This window comes from Panthera tigris, chromosome C1, assembly GCF_018350195.1.
Source record: "Panthera tigris isolate Pti1 chromosome C1, P.tigris_Pti1_mat1.1, whole genome shotgun sequence".
NCBI classification, from domain to species: domain Eukaryota; kingdom Metazoa; phylum Chordata; class Mammalia; order Carnivora; family Felidae; genus Panthera; species Panthera tigris.
Genome location: NC_056667.1, coordinates 58,108,257 through 58,127,153, shown reverse-complemented (window position 1 = coordinate 58,127,153; position 18,897 = coordinate 58,108,257). Strand labels below are relative to the sequence as shown.

Sequence of the window (18,897 nt, the reverse complement as noted above, 5' to 3'; positions counted from 1 at the left end):
GGTTTCAAATCAGACTTCTTTCTAGGTATATTTAGAACAGTACTCTTGGAAGCTTGGTTTTCTGGAGAGAGAAAGAGGTGTTCTGAATCCTGAAAAATTCCCTTAAATATCGGTCTAAAGTTTGAAAAATTGACTAGGGCATTGATCATAGAATAGGGAAGGGTGTATGTAGGCAAGAATATAATTTTTGGCTTCAGGGATGCCCCCAGCTCCCATGAAGGAAGTAAAATAAAAAGTTTTTCCAGGGCTTTGGGAGGAATAATAGGAAGGTTGAGAGAAGGGAAATCTAGGTTAGATACTACCTGGGCCTTCTCTAGACCCAGTGCGCATCACCTCCCAGGCCTCAGCACAGAGTGGAGATGGGGAGCAAGATCACAGGTGCGGGAAACACGAAAGTCCAATGGATCAAACCAAGTAAAAAGAATGAAACAGGTTAAGTTTCTTCTTGTGGAAGAAATTCTAGTTATCACCAGCTTTCCCATTCATTCTTCCTTCTGGGCATATGGCTCCCTGGAATCAGGCATGGCCATGTGATCTACTTTGAGCAATAAAATGTGAACGAAAGTGAAAAGTTTCACTTCTAGGTAGAAACACTAGAGTCTCCATGTGTTCCTCTCCTGCTAGGCAACTCAGAAGGACCCAGACAGCACAGTTATAAGATATCAGAGATTCTGTCAGCCTGGATTCCTGAGTATGCGCAGCAGTGATATTTGGATTGTATCTTACATTTCCTTATTATATTTCTCAATTTATCCTGAACTCAAGGGGAAACAACAAATGTTTTGAGATGGAAATCATGGACTCAATTTTGGATATGTGAATATGTGATACCAGAGACATCTAAGAAAAGATGTTAAGACAAATGGATATGTGGATATAAATTGATATAAAGAAAGATATATAAATTGATATATATAAATACAATCTCCCAGCCAAAGTACATGTCCCTCATTAGAAAAGATATTTTGAATTCAAGAAGGACTTAACTTATGATGATCTTATTTAACTGGTGCTAAGTACTTAGAAGAAAATTGTACACATAAGCCACATTATTTTGAAAACATATAAAATATTTTCATTTATACGTGTATAGAGAGAAAATAAATGGTGCTACCATTTCCCTTTCTTGAAATTCCACTATATTTCTGTTTTAGTCTCAGATGAATCCATTTATTCCTAGCAGTGATACCAAATACAAATTGAAACTAATGAATTTCATTCCTTAATTGATTTATTTCTGGATATTTTTAAAGGTGATTTAAATCTTTTCAAAGTTTATTTATTTTTGAGACAGAGAAACAGACAGAACATGAGTGGGGAGGGGCAGAGAGAGAGAGGGAGACAGAATCAGAAGCAGGCTCCAGGCTCTGAGCCGTCAGCACAGACCCCAATGTGGGGCTCAAACCCACAAACTGTGAGATCATGACCTGAGCCAAAGTCAGACCCTTAACCTACTGAGCCACCCAGGCGCCCCTAACGGTGACTTTAAAGCCAAGGTTCGAGAACACTGAAAATTAGAAACATTTAAAAATACATGAATTAAGCAAATACTTCCCTATGTGCACCTAAATTTTGGACTCCATTGTTTATCTTTCATAAAGAGATAAGTCCAAGTTATGAAGTAGGTGAGGTGAACCAGTAAGAGGCATATAGGTACATGTGTGTACACAACAGATAAGGCAAAAGTGAGTGCACAATGCCACAAAACAATGTGTTCCTCTTTGAAGTGAAAAGAACTAAGTTATTGCATGTTTTTTAGCTTACTACTAAGATTAGTCCATTGACTAGTGACTTTTGCCTTACCATAGAAAGAGAAGAGATTAATGAAAGCAGCCATGATAGGGAAGAGACTTGAATTTGGGCCATCCATGGAGTGGTGGTAGCAATACGGTGCAGAGGGGAATGCCAGGGAGGAGGAGAATAGCTATTTGAAATATTATAATGACTTTTATATGTAATTGGATGGGTGTTTGATTTGGCACAGTTTCAGAAGATAGAAGATACAGAGGTAGATTTAGCTCCAAAATAAGTGAAGGTTTAAAACTATTTTTCTTCTATTTCTGATTCTTTTTTTTTTTTTAAATGTTTTTATTTCTTTTGAGAGAGAGAGACAGAGTGCAGGCAGGGGAGTGGCAGAGAGAGAGGGAGAAACAGAATCTGAAACAGGCTCCAGGCTCTGAGCTGTCAACACAGAGCACTACGTGGGGCTCAAACTCCAGAGCCATGAGAGCGTGACCTGAGCTGAAGTCAGGAGCTCAGTTGACTGAGCCACCCAGCTGCTCCATCTGTTTCTGATTCTTAAAGTAATACGTATGCACTGTAAACATTTTTGAAAAGTACAAAAAAAGACATGTTAAAAAGAAAGCACTCATAAGCCCTTCACCCAGAGATAATCATTAATATTTTGTATATTTATCTATTCATTTCAGCAATCATGTGCTGAGTCCTAATTATGTGTCAGCTCCTCCTTTAGGCAGTGGAATACAGCAGTGAACAGAAAATGTCCCTGCGTTTAGGAAACCTGCATTCAAGCGAAGGAGATAGGTCATAAAGCATATAATATGTCCGTTAGTGAGATATTCAATAAACAAAAAATAGAGCCAAGATAAACCGGGGTGCCTGGGTGGCTCAGTCAGTTAAGCGTCTGACTTCAGCGCAGGTCATGATCTCACAGCTTGTGAGTTTGAGCCCCGCATCAGGCTCTGTGCTGACAGCTTGGAGCCTGGAGCCTGCTTCGGATTCTGTGTCTCGCTGTCTCTCTCTGCCCCTCCCCTGCTCACACTCTGTCTCTCTCTCTTTCAAAAAATAAACAAACATTAAAAAAAAAAAAAGAGAGATAAACCATGATGACATGAGGTAGGGAAGATATATTGTATGATTATGATGCTATTTCAGCAAAAACTTAAAGGAAGGAACCCAGCCATAGAGATATGTGGGAGAAGAGCTTTCTAAATATACACAACATAAGACTTACATAGCTTTATAACCTGCAGTTTTATTTAACAATAAATAAGGAACCTCTTTCATGCATTAAGTATGTTTCACAAATGCTATTTTTAATGTATACATAGTCTATTGCATGGATATATGTAACATATGCAATTTTCCACTGTTGGACACTTGGGTTGGGTTAACTATCTTGCTACTATACTGAATATCTTCATATAAATTATGTGCAGCTCTGATTAATTTGTTTGGATAATTTTAAAATAGACTTTCTGAATCGAAGGATATTCTTTCGGTGGGGCCCAGGGGTAGGCAGAGGCAGAGGGAGAGAGAGAATCCCATAGTGGGCATGGAGCCCAGCACAGAGCTCAAACCCACAAACTGTGAGCTCATGACCTGAGCTGAAATCAAAAGTTGGATGCTTAACTGACTGAGCCACTCAGGGGCCCCTGTCTACTCCTTTATATAGGAGTGAGCTGCTTTTCGTGTTTGTTTGCTTTACGGCCCTCCTAGAAACCATGTCACTCTGAATCTCTGGAACTCACAGAACCTGTCTAGAAAACTGTTAATTAAGCCCAATTCCATATTTTATGAACAAGGAAATTAAATGACAGAATAGGTATGTGACAGCTCCAAAGTCATGCTAGTTGATACCAGAGTCTGGACCAGATGCCATATCTTCTTGATTTCTGTTCTCATGTGGTTCGCACATACTACAGCCTCTCTCTTTTCCTGCAAAGTTGTTTTTTTTTAACGTTTTATTTATTTTTGAGAGTAAGAGCATAAGAAGGAGCAGGAGAGGGACACAGAGAGAGAGGGGAACAGAAGATCTGAAGCGAGCTCTGCACAGAGAGCAGCAAGCCCGATGTGGGGCTCAAACTCAGAAGCTGTGAGATCATGACCTAAGCTGGTGTCGGACGCTCAACCAACCGAGCCACCCAGGCGCCACAAAGCTTTGTTCTTCCCACTCATTCATCTCCCTTCCTTCCATCAGAAGTCCTCCATCTGTCCCTCCCTATTTCTGAGGCTCCACGATGTGATAAAAGAAAAGCAGTGCCTTAGAGCATAAGGGGCTCTGAAATCAGACAGACCTGGGTTCAAATCCTGACTCAGTCACCCAACCCCTGTGTGAATTTGGACAAGTTCCTTACTCCACTGAGCCTGTTTCCACACCCATTATACGATGTAGTATTGTAAATATGAACCGAAAACTACATGTCAAACAAGTATCCACGTAAGAGCTGGAACAATCTAATGCTTAGAAACTGTTAATCTGTATCATTAATGATTTGTATTATGCTACACATGAGTATGTATTTATTTGCCCTGACACTCTGTTTGTAATGCACAGGCACATCCATAGAGAAGGTTTGAGTTCAAACCCCATACAATTAATATTGCACCGAACGCTGAGATTGTCTTTAATACTCTGACACAGAGAAGTCAAAACAATCTCTGAAAAAAAGCCTGTCTCCAGAATTCTTGAAGCTGCAATCGTTGCTGCAAACACAAGAAAATCAATCCTGAACTCAATCTTTTAATTTCTTTTCATGATTACTGTTCTCAAATGGAGAACACAATTAAAACTAATGTTATATTAGTGCACTCTCCTCAAAATAAACATTGATCAGATTCTGTGTGAAGGGTCTGTAACATCTCTTCTGTAATTATCTTAAAATATATTAACAGGGATCTGTGTATTGTAGGACAGAGGACACCGTTTCTGCAAGACAGGAGCTCGGAGTTCTGGCACTAGCTCCTCCATTCACCAACCATGTGACCTATGGAAAGTCATTTCTTCTGGCTGACTCTCCATCTCCTCTGTAAAACGAGTACATTCCTACCTCACAGAATTGTTCAAGGATCACACAGGTCATGAATGTTAAAGGCAAAATTGTAATATATTTATAATAAACCATTATGATTACTACCCACATTCCTGAAAATATGATTAACACAAGCCACACAGAAAGCAGAATCATTGGGACTCAACACAAATAAGTTCCTATGCTTATTATCATTATGATATGAAACAAATATTACCCAGAGTGCTCAGTGGGCTAACTAGCTTATATAATAAGAAAGGTTATTTCTTTCATTCTTAGATGCAGTCAAAGGTAGGAACATGGCTGAGGCTCACTACTGAACACTGAATTTATTTATTAAGTAATTATGCCTCCAGCCGACCCAAAGTGATCAGGAACTGAGATACAGTATACATAGTTTTGCATTCTTTTCAAAAGCAGCCTACTGCTAGTGTGGAATACCAATCCAGGCTAACTGTTTGTCATAAATACTCTTTAGACTTTACTTTTTCCCTCAACAACTCTGATGTCTCAATATGCTGTTACCTAGGAAATGCTTCACTAATGCAAACGTTAGCTTAGCTCTTGTCAAAACCTGTTAGCCATGAACTCTGACACTGTTTTGGAACTTCTAGATTTTCGTGTAGATGGAAATTTTGAAAATTCTATTGCTACCTTTAATAGCCCACATGTTGGATTAATTGTGGCTATCCAATAAAGCATTGTTGTGCACACGAGTAATACTACTTAAACAGACACATAACTATGTCAGGATACGTTGTTATCAGCCATCATGGATTTCACAACACTATAAAACTTAGTCTTTCTTCCAGGTCTGATTGGGCTAAACAAAATGTTGACCCCCTATTTCATATCATAAAACTGACAACATTTATATCCAGACTTGATGCCAGAGGAGATAAAATTTTCCTGAAGACAGGAAATAAACCATCTGCTATGCTCATAGAAGGGCTGGACCAACTGCAAGCTCTTAATTGTCATCTGTAATTACTAGATGAAAGGGAAATGAGAAATTACCTTTTCGACAGAGGCATGAAACATCAGCAGGACCATGTTTTGTTGAGAGCTGCTACTCCAGAGGTTAACATTCCTCAGAGCCATCAGAGGGTTATCTAGAACAAAAAGGAAAGTGTAATTGAGGATATACAAGATATCCTTATGAAAATAAACCCAAGTTCCTTTTGACAAAAATTTCTTTATCTCATTTCTTTCTCTAATAGTTAAGCTAAATGTCTTTCATTTGACATTCAACAAATATTTATTGATCAATTAGCAATCTTCTTTCATTATTCAAGGCGCAGATAGAGGTGGAAATGGCACAATACCTACATTCAGGGAGCACAATGTCTTTAGGAAAGAAAAGTGTGTTCCCAAGCAATCAGAAAACAATAGGATATTATAGAAAAGGCATTCTAAATGCTATGGAAGCACAGAAGCATGGCAGATCCATGTTGTTAGCGTTTCAATAAAGAGGAAGCAACATTTACCTGGAGTCTTGAAACTTACATAAAAGACAAGGTGATGATATTCTAGGAAAAAGGAATCAATAGTACAAAAGCACAAACTATGAGAAAGTATAATACCTTCAAGAAATAACAAGTAATTAATTACATTTGTGTGGATAATCGTTTTCATACAAGAGATTATTGACTTCCAACTTTCTGAAAAGAACAGTGAAATAACCTGTTTGATTGATCAAGCAAAGACAAGTTTCTTGCTTACTGCGGTAAGAGGAACCATTTACGACTGTGACAGAATCGTAGTAGCATCTTGGAAGCAGGGAGCAAAACCGCATTTGTAAGGTTTTGGGATCTAATTTAATGTATATCTTTCAATGAGGGAGTCTGATTGGTCCTGAACAATGTTCATAATATAACAGCATACGATTAATGGATAAAATAAGGTGGGGACTTTGAAGAGAATCTTTGAAGATTAAACATAATTTGACGAGCCCAGTTGAGTGATCTATTCTTCTAACAAGAGGGTATTTATCTAATGAGAACAAATTGAGTATTTAGGTAAATAAATTCAAGAGGGTCTGAAATAGATAATAGTTTCAACTTAATCTTTCTGGGCAAACGTGTCCTGGAATATAAAGTTAAGTAAGGCAGAAGTTGAAAAGTAAAATTATGTTAATGTGGAGAGCAAGCTGTATGGGTATAGATGGTTTCACTTATCAAGAAGCAGATAGTTTGAAATAGAACTTGGGCCTGAATTGTGACAGTCCTCCTATGCCATTTTGAAGAATTCAAAATGGGCAGAAAGAGAGCAGTCTAGACCCCATGCTAAAGTGCTCTCTGAAAAAAAAAAAAAAAACAACACCGAAATTCATTTAATTTTTATAGCAATCCTGTAAGACAGATATTATCATCCCCTTATTCCAGATGATACTGAGGCTTAGAGAAGTCATACTTTAAAAATAATCCTCGCCCAACATCTTTTAAGGAATTAGTGGAGCCAGATTTCAAATCCAGTTCTAGCTGATTCCAAATTCATCTTGCTCTTTCTCTTACATAATGCTGTTTTAAAGCAGGGGTACAAACTGAAAAGATTTCTCTTTAGAGATTGACTAAAACATGGACCCATGGACCACCTGGCTGCTTTTAAGAAGTGCAGACTCTTGAGCCCCACACTGGAACTCCTGAATCAAAATTTACAAACAATATTCAGGTCATTAGTATGCACATTAAAATTTAAAAAGGACTATTTTAAAGGACTCAAGAGTTCTTGAGTTGCCATCCCTATGAGATCAGCTCATGTCACACAGTGGGGTTTTCTATACCCCTCCAGCTTCCAGCCCTTTCCTTTTACCCCTTATCTTCCTCATCTGTGAGTTAAAGAAAAGTAACAGACACTGTTAGCATAATATCCTATGGAAATTGCTATGGAAGTGCAATGAACAGAGCAAGAAAAATTCTTTCTTTAGTTATTGCTACCTTAAGGCTGAAAGACTTGAGCCTACTTCTAGTTGGGAAATTAGGACCAACCATTGTCTGTCCCTGATGGAAGCTGGAACTCATCTCCAGGCTACAAACGAGACTATTGATTTGGTGGTGAGGGAAAGGGCAAAAGGATGCAAAGACAGGAGGAAAGATGGGAGGAGGAGGAAAAGGGGGTAAAATAAGGATGGAGACTAGACTTCAACGAGATTAGTAGCTACCCACAGAGAGGCATCACTATGGAATTTTGGGGAAAACAAAGGTTTTATATCATCTGAATCCATCCATGCATGTTGACAATCATAAGATCATATCATTTCCTTTTGGGTAATTGTCTGTACCTGCACTGTAACCAAATATTGTCACTCTCTTCATTTATTCACTCATCATTTTTTTTAATGCCTATTATGTGTTAGACACTGCTCTAGGCAATGAAGATACACTGTCAAGATAAGTCTGTAGCTTCTTGGTGATTATATTCTAGTGGGAAGGAGAGATAGAAAATAAGTGGAGAAAGACGATTTCAGCTGTTTAAAGAACTTCTCTAAGTATAATTATAAATAGATGTCTAGGCTATGAGGACAGGTGACATTTGAAATCAGTATTTTGGAGGGGAAAGAGTGGAAAAACTGCAATTTGCAGAGGGGAAAGCTGCAATTGAGCAGAATGGTGCATCATCTCTCATCCCTTCTTTTCAAAGCACGGCAGTAGTGTGATCATCATGGCTCTGATGGTAGGAGACAAGGAGTGGTCTCTGTACCATATGAGCATTTTATATTATTTCTCAATTTATTACCACAACATTCTCTTGAGAGACTCTTTGCAGAAGGAATAGACACTCTTGCTTCTAGTTCCCTGCCTTTGAATCCCATCGTCCAAAGCCCTCACATAGATTTTTTTTCTCATTATGAACAACACTAGAAAGTATGCCATCAATAGCTGCTCAATCATCACCTAAGAAAGCCTCCCAAACAGACATAGCTTGCTCTCCCCGGGGCATTTCCTGTGTGACACATGTGTTTTAGCAGCTTCGGTGTGACTTTCCTCCAGAGTGGCCTGGTTGTTCATCTGCATCTGGGTGATGTGACTCAGTGATGTCGCAGAGGTCTGACTCCCTTCTCTTAGCACAAAGGTTTTTACATTCTCTCTGCAAGTCTGAAGAATGGTAACTGTCATTTGTATAGTGTTTGATGGTTTACAAAGGCTTTTGTCACACTGTCTTATATTTTTATATCTTACAGCTAGGAAAATTGATATTCAGAGACCATAAACATCCTCTCCAAACATCTCTGTGCCCAAGAATTAAGTGCCATGCCTTCTAATTCCAAAGTCCCTACTCTTTCCACTATTCCAATGCTCATATTCCATCATAGCTGGTCTCTCCCTCTCCCTTCCTTCTCTTTCCTTCTCCCTCTCCCTTTCTCTCTCTCCGTTTCTCTTCCTTATGGTTTAGATATTTTTAAGGCTCAAGAAAAATAAAAGTGAAGTAGGCATTCTTTTTTAAAAATTTTTTGAAATATTTATTTATTCTTTGAGGGAGAGAGAGCACAAGCAGGTGAGGGGCAGAGAGAGGGAGATACAGAATCTGAAGCAGGTTCCAGCGCTTGGACTCACGAACTATGAGATCATGGCCTGAACGAGAGTCAGACACTTAACCAACTGAGCCACCCAGACACCCCTGAAATAACCATTCTTAAGTAACCCCTTACATTAACTCACTTCTTATTTTCATTGTCTTCTTTTTTTAAGATCTTATTTTTAAGGAATCTCTACACCCAACCTGGGGCTCAAACTTACAACCCTGAGATCAAGAGTCTTATGCTCCACTGACTGAGCCAGCCAGGCACCCCTTCATTGTCTTCTTTACAGGAATAAAATGTTTAACATTCTTCCATCATCATTTTTTATAAAAACGTTATTAGTTATTATCCTTATCATGAATTATAAACTCCATTGTTAGTCCTACTGGCACTGAAAAGAAATGGTTGAATGATGACTGTAGGTCTTAAACTAGGTCTTGGTTTTTTGTTTTGTTTTGTTTTTTTACTTTTTATTATTACAATGTATTAGCATTATTCGTTAAGGCCATAACAAGGACATAAATTTGGCATTGATGGAGAAAATACCCACACATATCTCTTGGAGCACTTTGAAGTATATCACCACCAACAACAAAAAAGTCATTCAAAAAGGAAAAACAATTCCTCCATAGGAAATTTTTCTTTTGTATATAAGGCACTGATTATTTAGCCAGTTACTGAAACTTGAAACAAACTTCCCACTGAAGTATGTATATAAAACAATCTATAAACTAATTGTGGCAAGGATGAAAAATAAAAGTATGAGCAGTAATGTATGTAGAGATTTTAAAGAAAATCCTTAATGGATTATTATCACCTCTTCTCTTTTCAGTACCAATGTCTTACGGAATAGAAAATATTTGACTTCCTCTATGGTTGTTTCTTTTTAATTCGGAACCACATTTACTTTGCACACTAAAAGTAAATTCGGGAATGCCTCAGTTTTGAAATTTTACCCTGATGCTCAAGTGTACTCAGTTTATAGATCATACTTTATCTGCCTCCATAAAGTGTTTACAAGAAAATTAAAGCAATTGTATTGATTCCTAAACAAGAATCATGTGGGTCCAAGAATTTATATTTTTTTAACCAACTTACCAAAATGGGATGAAAAGACATTTAGCAAAGTTCCAGAATAAATGTCTACATTCTAGAAAGTTTCCAACAAATATCCTCAAATCCCAGAGAAACTTAAACTGAATAAACTACCTTCAAAAATTGAATTTTTTTCATACAGTTGTAATAAATAGTATGACAGAGTCAAATTATCCATGAACAGAGGAAGAAACCATGCCATTTATGTTTGCGTTTATAGACCTAGAGTAGCAACTGGTCTAGATATGTAATATACATGATACTGAATTGAATATATGCTGATATATTGAGCTCTATTCTTTCCAACATACCCAGGAGGGTAGAAACAACTAAATATGAAGAGAAGTTTCCCTCTTGCCCACCTTGTGTGTGTGCATGCACACATGCAGCTCTGTTTGGATTCTCTAGTCCTACATTTGCCTTCTATGGCTAGATGAGAGGTTCGCAAGCCACTGTGTAGCCTGACTGTAGCCAAAGTGAAGTTGAGATAAAGGTATTGCCCCTCTCACTCTGAAAGTAGCTTTTTTGCTCCTGTTTCTGCCCTTTCCTCGGGCCCTATAGAATTACTCCAGGATTAAACTCACAAGCTCTCTTTCTGTTCTGATAATTTTTAAGATATTTCTTAGTATCATTGATGTTCTGCCATCTCACTATGATATTCCTGGGTATTTTTTTCTTTTTTTTTTTAATCCTCCTCCACAGTCAGTAAGACTTCAATTTGATAGCTTAAATATTACTTCTAGAAAATGTTGAACAGTATGTGCTTAAACAACAGAAATTTACTGTCTTACGGCTCTGAAAGCTAGAAATCTGAGACCAAGGTGTCTCGGGGTCAGTTCCTTCTGAGAGCAGTGAGGGAAAATCCTTCCCATGCCTCTCTCTTAGCTTTTGGTGGTTTGCTGGTGATCTTTGATGTTCTTCGACTTCTCCAGCATCACCGCCATCTCTGCCTCCATCTTCACATGGCATCTCCCTTTTGTGTGTCTATGTGCAAATTTCCCCTCCCTGTAAGGACACCAGTCATATTGGATTAGGGGCCCACCCTAGTATGACCTCATCTTAACTAATTACCTCTCCAATCATCCTATTTCCAAATAATGTAACATTCTGAGGTAATAGGGGTTAAGACTTCAATATATGAAGTTGATGGCAGGGTGGAGTTCACAATTCAACCCAAATTCAACCCATAATAGACACCAACAATGTCTTCTGCACTATCCTTAGTCTGGTGTCCATGTCTCCAGTCTCTGAATTCCCCATCTTCACAATATGAAGCCTAGATCACACCTGCCTGCACCCTGGCTATAAAGAAGATTAGAAATAAAGTGTCTGGAGTTTAATTTGGGAAGGTGAGACTCATATTGTGTGATCCTAGTAGAATGTAGGGAGGGTGTTAAAAACACGAAGATCCATAGCTAGGGTTTATTTTGGACCCTTCCCCTTCTTGACTTGAGTTACTTAATCTTACTGATTCTTCAATTTCCTCATTTTTAAAATGGGGTGCTGTGTGTGCTAAATGTTAAGGTGTTAGCATAGTGTATGGTGTTCCATATATGTGTGTGTGTGTGTGTGTGTGTGTGTGTGTGTGTGTTCCATATAAACAGGTGTTCCATAAATGCAAGGTCATTCTATTTTCACTTCTCCAAACCCTCAAAACTCCTCAATTCTTGTCCAACACATTCTGTCTTGTGTTTTTATGTTTGCTTGTCACATTTATTCAATTTTATTGTGTTTCAAGAGCCAGGGACAGTTCTTCTCAAATCATTTGTGATAAAGGACCATTAATATATATCCAGACTGTCAAAGACCAAGATTTTTGTAAAATATAATAAAAATTTTTCTTTTTTTAAAGTTGATTTATTTATTTTGAGACACAGAGCAAGCAGGGTAGGGGCAGAGAGAGAGGGAAGAGAGAAAGAATCACAAGCAGGCTCCACACAAAGCCTAATGTGGGGCTTGAACTCAAGAACCATGAGATCATGACCTGAGCTGAGATCATGAGTCAGACACAACCGACTGAGCCACCCAGGAGCCCCTCTAATAAAAATTTCTAATGAAATTAAGAAAAACAAAAACATATAAATTACAAGCTCCAATTTTATTTTATCATATTCAGTAGACATAAAATTACTCTGTCAAAATGAATTTTAAATGCGTACTTCAAGTTTCTGTATTTAATCCATTGTATACCAGTAACCAACATTTCACTGGTCTACAGACCACATTTTGATTGGCATGTCCCTTACTCCCGGAATGTGGCCCCAACACCAGTAGTTTGGATCTCACCCATGACAGTAGTGCAAATGCAGAATTCTGGACCTTATCTCAGACCTATTGAATCAAAACTGGCACACTGAAGTTTGAGAAACTCTGTCCTGGCTCATTTTGAATACCTTTTGTTACTGAGGCTCAAGAGTTCAATCAAAAATCTATTAAAAGTGTTTGAGGGTAGAGACATTCACAAGAGGCCCCAGTATGTAACTTTAAGTGCATCTGTCAGGGAATTTTCATTTTATTGGGATCCTGTAACTATTTATTGATGAATAATTGAAGGATTTTTGGAGGTCTTCTCCTACTACTGAAAACACCAATTTTTACATGAATAGATGATTTGATATTTTTAAATTACAGTATTATTACAACTTATATTCTTAATGCATGTGTATAGGGGTATGTGTGTGTGTGTGTGTGTGTGTGTGTGTGTGTTTACTTCTGTCTTGTGTCTAGGTTTGTTTGTGAAGTATGTAAAGGAGGAATATAATTAACTAATTATGGTAACTCCACTGGATAATTTGCTGTTTGTGTTGCATTAAGTCAAGATTAAGATTGATAGAGACAGATTTCAAACCTGCAGTACATCATAGTGAAAGGAGATCAGCTTTGAAGTCAGAAATGCCTCCATCTGAATGCTGGGTTTTTGTCCATTGTTTCACTTCTTTTCTTTAATCAAAATTTGTAAAGTGAGATTAGTATTCTGATTCTGTGGGACTGATAAGGTTAAAAGACTTCGTATTAGGCACCAGTAAGATGCTTCTTCTACTGTTAGTACCCAGTGAACTTTGACTTTCTCAATGAAGAAAGGAGCTTAGATTAGCATTTTTACTCATTCTTTTATGAGGCCATTGGAAGAACTGAAATGCATACAATGAAGTGAAGGACTCACAAAGTATATAAAACAAACAAATAAATAAATTTGTCAGAGAAATATATGGTAGTCATTTCTTGGATACTTGTAAGCTTACCAGTGTTGCTATATGCCACAAGTTGTAGGTCCTTAACGTGGTTTCCTCCAGGGTAAAACTGATATTCTGCCAATATGAATCTGTCACATACCCCTAGTACCTATTAAAGTGCCTTGCTCATAGAAGATTCCCCATAGATGTTTCTGGAAGAAATTGTGACTTCTTTGCTGTCATGTTTTATCTCCCCTTATCCTGTGGTCCTCTCATCGGTCTGTGGCAGCATACCAGTGTGCTGCTGTGCCCTGGTGAGCCACAGAGGGTTTTCAAGTGCCCAGAGATCCTGACCCTCTATGCGTGCCCAGCAGCCCTGAGGAGCCTGGAAAACTACAGCAGCTTCCTTCCGTTTAGCCCAGCAGTATAGTGTTCTGACGTGAGAAAGATTAAGAGAAATGGCCCATTCTATCTTCTTTCCAAACTGGAATTATTGCTATACATGGGTCTCTCCTATAAAGAATATCCTTTGAAATGCCATCTGAATTTTATTCACCTCCCTTCCTTCCTCCTAGACAAACACAATTCATCTTTAGATGATTTGGAGTTACATTCTTACCAGTTATTTTTAATTACAATTTACAATTACTTTTTGGTAAACTTGGCCTTGTCTCTAACTTGATGTCTTTTCTTATGTTACTTTTTCAGATACACCATGCTATAAGTCGGTGCCTGACAGCATGCTCACTGAAATAATTTTACATAGTGTATTGCTCAAGTTTTCCATGTTCAATTTCTTTTCAGTCCTCCAAGAGACTGCTCCAGTTCGGTGTTTGTGTGACTTTAATATCTTCTTAATCTCATGCTATTTTCCCTTTTTAACAGCAGGAATATGAGACCTCAAGTGTTTTAGTAGGCAACGGTCTCTTACTAGAATTTAATAACTTTGTTTTATGTTTATTGTCTTTATTTTTATAGTTTGTTTTAAAGCAAAATAAAACTATATTATTACTACATTATTCCTTTAAACTATAGTAATACCAAGCTACTTTTCAATATACACTTATTTAAGTAACAAAATAAAACGTTTACGTTCATGGATATAGCACACTCAAGTACATAGACATAGTAAATACATTAAAATTATATGCAAATAACTGAAATGTGCAAAACACCAATAGGGCAGAAAGGGTACTAGGTTTTGAATCTGAATACCTGTGATTGAGATGCAGCTTTGTCAGTTACTCCAGAAACTTGCCTCAATTACTCAAGACACAATTTTCCCCCTCATCTGTAAAATAAGGATTACAACTATCTGAAAGAGCATTTCTTGTGAATTAAGTGAAACTATGTCTGTGAAAGAACTTCCTGACTAGAGAGTGACACAATGTTAGTTATTTTTATGAATATATGACAACTGCCATTTCACATTTTACCACAGTGTTCTAAGAGTCTTATGAATGAGTGTATTACATTTTTATCTTTTATTTATTTTTTTATTTGAAAGGAAGAGAGAGAAGGAGAGAGAGAATCTTAAGCAGGCTCCACTCTCAGCGCAGAGCCTGATGTGGGGCTCGATCTCACGACCCTGGGATCATGACCTGAGCCAAAAGAGTCAGATGCTCAACTGACTGAGCCACCCAGGTGCCCCAAGTGTATTAAAATTTTTTAATTTAATTTAAAAATTTTTAATATTTTAATTTAATTTGAGGCATAACATCAAAAATAATGAGTTTTAGGGGCGCCTGGGTAACTCAGTCAGTTAAGTATCCGACTTCAGCTCAGGTCATGATCTGACAGTTTGTGAGGTCGAGCTCCGCATCGGGCTCTGTGCTCACAGCTCAGAGCCTGGAGCCCGCTTCAGATTCTGTGTCTCTCTTCCTCTCTCTGCCTCTCCCCCGCTCGTGCTCTGTCTCTGAAAAATAAACAAACGTTAAAAATTTTAAAATAATAATAATGAGTTTTAAGGATTTTGTAAAATCCTATCAATATTGGCAACACTGGTATCACATTTATTTTCAAGGTTTATTATGTGCCAAACTAGCTTCAGGGGTAGCCAAATACGACTAACAGAGACTATTGTGAATGAGCTGCACCAGGCAATTAAGGAACTCCTTGGGCAGAGGATAAGAGAAAACCAAGTGGGGTAGAAGAAAGCAGGTTGTACTCTGAGGAGAGGTGATTAGGCGACTGTGTTCCTGGGTGGGTGGATTGGGGTGGGGGGGGGGGTGGATCTGGCCTACTTTGAGCCTCAACAATGTTTCCATGGGAACCTAACGAGTCTGATGGGAAGCAGGAAAGGAAGAGTGCCCAGGGATACTGTGGGACTTTCACACTGGTGGCAAGCCAGGCTATGTGCTCTCAAGAAGCCTGCCAAAATACACAGTCTACAATAAACTAAGGCTTCAAGAAACTTGGAGTACACCACTCTCCTAACCGTCACAATCCACATACTTCAAATAGCAAGCAGAGAAAAGGGGGAGATTTGGACTCTCTGGAAACCTCTAGAAGAGAAAGCCAGTTAGACTCCAATAGATTCATTTACATACTATACGCTTGATGGGTTTGTTGAGGCTGAAAACCAGAAAGGAATATATATTTGAATCTCACAACAATCACTCTGTTAAATGGCTTATGGAAGCAATCAGATAAGGCTCCAAGTGAAAAAAATCAGGAGAAAGGACTATAATTATTTCTTATCTCTGCATGTCAGTAGTGACAAAGGTCCCTGACCTTTCCCACAGCTTGTGTGAAAGTTTTAGAACTTATAAATCTAAATGGATATTTAGGCATTCCAATACCTTATGCTACTAAATAGTCTATTTTCTTTAAGCTTGGATCATCTTAGCCACGAATACTATTGTGCTATCAACCAGACAAACAGCATTGATAGGACATTCCTTGTGCCATTAAGTTTATTGACCAACCCAGCCATTCTCAAATGTAATCCTGAGACCCCTAGAAGTCCCCAAGACCCACTCAGGCGATCTGTAAGTCAAAACTGTCTTAATAATAATTCTAAAATGGTATCTTCCTTTCTTTTTCATTCTCTCATGAGTGAACAGCGCTGTTATGCAGAGTCAATATTAAATGCAGTGGTGTAACAGAATGAATGCAAAAGCGGATACAAGACTCTAGCTGTCTTCTATTAAGCCATCAATGTTAAACAATGCCACTTTCCTCCTAATTTTTTTTGTTTTGGAAAATATAATTAGTTTTCAGTAAAAATAGGTCATTTCTGTTGACACTGATTTCCATTATTGTGTAATGGGTTTATTATTATTGTTTTCAAATGAAAAATTTCTCAGTTTTAATTTTTAACATAGAACCCAGCAATAGATATGTAACAGACAAGCAGCAATACACATAGCACGTACTTTGGGTCCCATAAAGGCATCCTCTGGCCAAAAACGTTGAGACCCATTAGACTAAGCTATTAAGCTGCCAGTTGCAGAGCTAATTTTCTTTGGTTTGGATTTTCTGGTATTGCTTTGAAGAAAGATAACTCGTTATAACTCTATTAGCCATTTCAATTAGGTGGCAGCTGGATTACCATTTGTGAATATAACTACAGAACACCCAGAGAGGAATCTTCTTCTATCAGCTACTAATCTGCTGTGCCCATCCTGAGCTGTAGAACCTTCACTGCAACTATCCTTAAGGATTTATCTGTCAGCGGTCAGACTATTGCAACACTTGAAGAGATGTTGTGAGTTTAGATCTGTGAGTTTAAACGAATCACCAATGTTTTGATAAGAAATGGCTGAACCTCTAGTATGGTATAAAAACTGGAGACAGGTTTGTATGCAATCAAGTTAGGCCAAATGACATATATCACAAATACAAAGACTACGCAGCAGAGTTCTGGCAGTGACTTAAATCCTCTCTCACTAGAAACTACTGAATTCTTACAAAGGAGTATTGTGCAGTGAAGGATGAGGGCCCTAGTGTCAAGCAGAGCTGGGTCTGAACCACATCCCACACTTGTTAACAGCATGACCTTGGGAATTTGAATTTTAATTATTTCTGGAAGGTTCAGCTTCCTCATCTGTAGGATGAGAATAGTACTAAGCTTCACTTCGTGGGATGAATTGCAAACAAAATGAGGCAATATGCAACATGCTTTGTGTACATCACTTCACTTAGCCCTCACAGTGATCTTAAGACATAGATGCTGCTATGTTTTCATTTTACAGAGAGGGAAACTGACATTTAGAAAAGCCAAATAACTTTCCAAAGATCATGCTACTATAAATGGTAAAGCAGGGATTTGCTTTTGATGGCTCTAAATACAAACAGCCACATTACTGTGTTTTCTTAACAGCAAAGATTAGAAAATGGCATGCTTCTCTTTCTCTTGTCCACTGTTTTTAGCCCAACACCTCACTTTGTGTGAAATACACACAAACCAGAGCTTCCTGGAACACAGGGCAGGAAAATGGCAAGGAGGCTCAGGATAGGGTAGAGAGGGAAGAAGAATTTTATAATTCCCCAAGATATGGGAGAATTCACACAGCATATACGTATTTCCCTAGTTCCTTTTAATATGCTCTGGAATAGGGTTGAGCATTTGTGACAGATACATAGAAATATTGGTTTATACACTAAGTGATAAATGATCTTAAGAAAGGGGAAAAATTACTTCCTCATAAAAGAGCTCTTACTGAAGCTTTCTAGACAAAAGGGCTTGAAGCAGTGCAGGCTCACTCTTCCTGTACCTTCGGTTCACATGCTGAGGACCGGATGCCCTACAGCTGAAATTTTCTGTGTCTTAATATTGTAATGGAGATGTAGAGTAGCTGTGAATGTCTCCCAGATCTTGCTGTTTAAGAAACAATTCTATTGGGAGCAGTGTTGTTCCATTTATATACCAGACAAGTTAAAAAAAAAAAAATCCCACATTGATGCTTTTTAAAAGAAAATGTTTATTATAAATTCAGAGTAATAGACTAGTGATTACACAGTTAATAATCTATGCATCTATTTATATTATGTGGATATCTATAGCCAGGAACCTTCTCTGTTTCCGGGCTGGCCATGTAAAATTGTAAGTAAATTTTTACATTTGATCTCAGTGGTTACTGTTTTCTCTTAGGTGACTAACAGGAACTGCTCACAACTCAAATCATCTGACATCTCTGGGAGGCACCTACCCATCTCCTAGTACTCAGTTGTAAATGTGACTGCTGCATGAATTAGTGGTGAACCTGATTAGGTCATGCTCTAGCCTTGAAGAAAGATCTCACCGAATGAATCATGGCCATAACCCATGAGTCAGAGTCTTCTTTAGCTCCGTAAACCATAATTTTGATTTCACTTTTCCACTAGGATAGAGATA

The 18,897-nt window shown here is 38.0% G+C and overlaps 1 long non-coding RNA gene across 3 annotated transcripts in view; it reads right to left on the bottom strand.

The window, feature by feature from the left end:
* LOC107180332 overlaps positions 1-18,897 on the bottom strand; it is an 89,711-nt gene that overhangs the window by 30,811 nt on the left and 40,003 nt on the right. For all 3 annotated transcript variants that reach the window (XR_006221588.1, XR_001511108.2, XR_001511110.2), the window contains exon 2: positions 5,790-5,884. This is a non-coding gene — a long non-coding RNA (uncharacterized LOC107180332). The remainder of the gene's footprint in view (positions 1-5,789; positions 5,885-18,897) is intronic.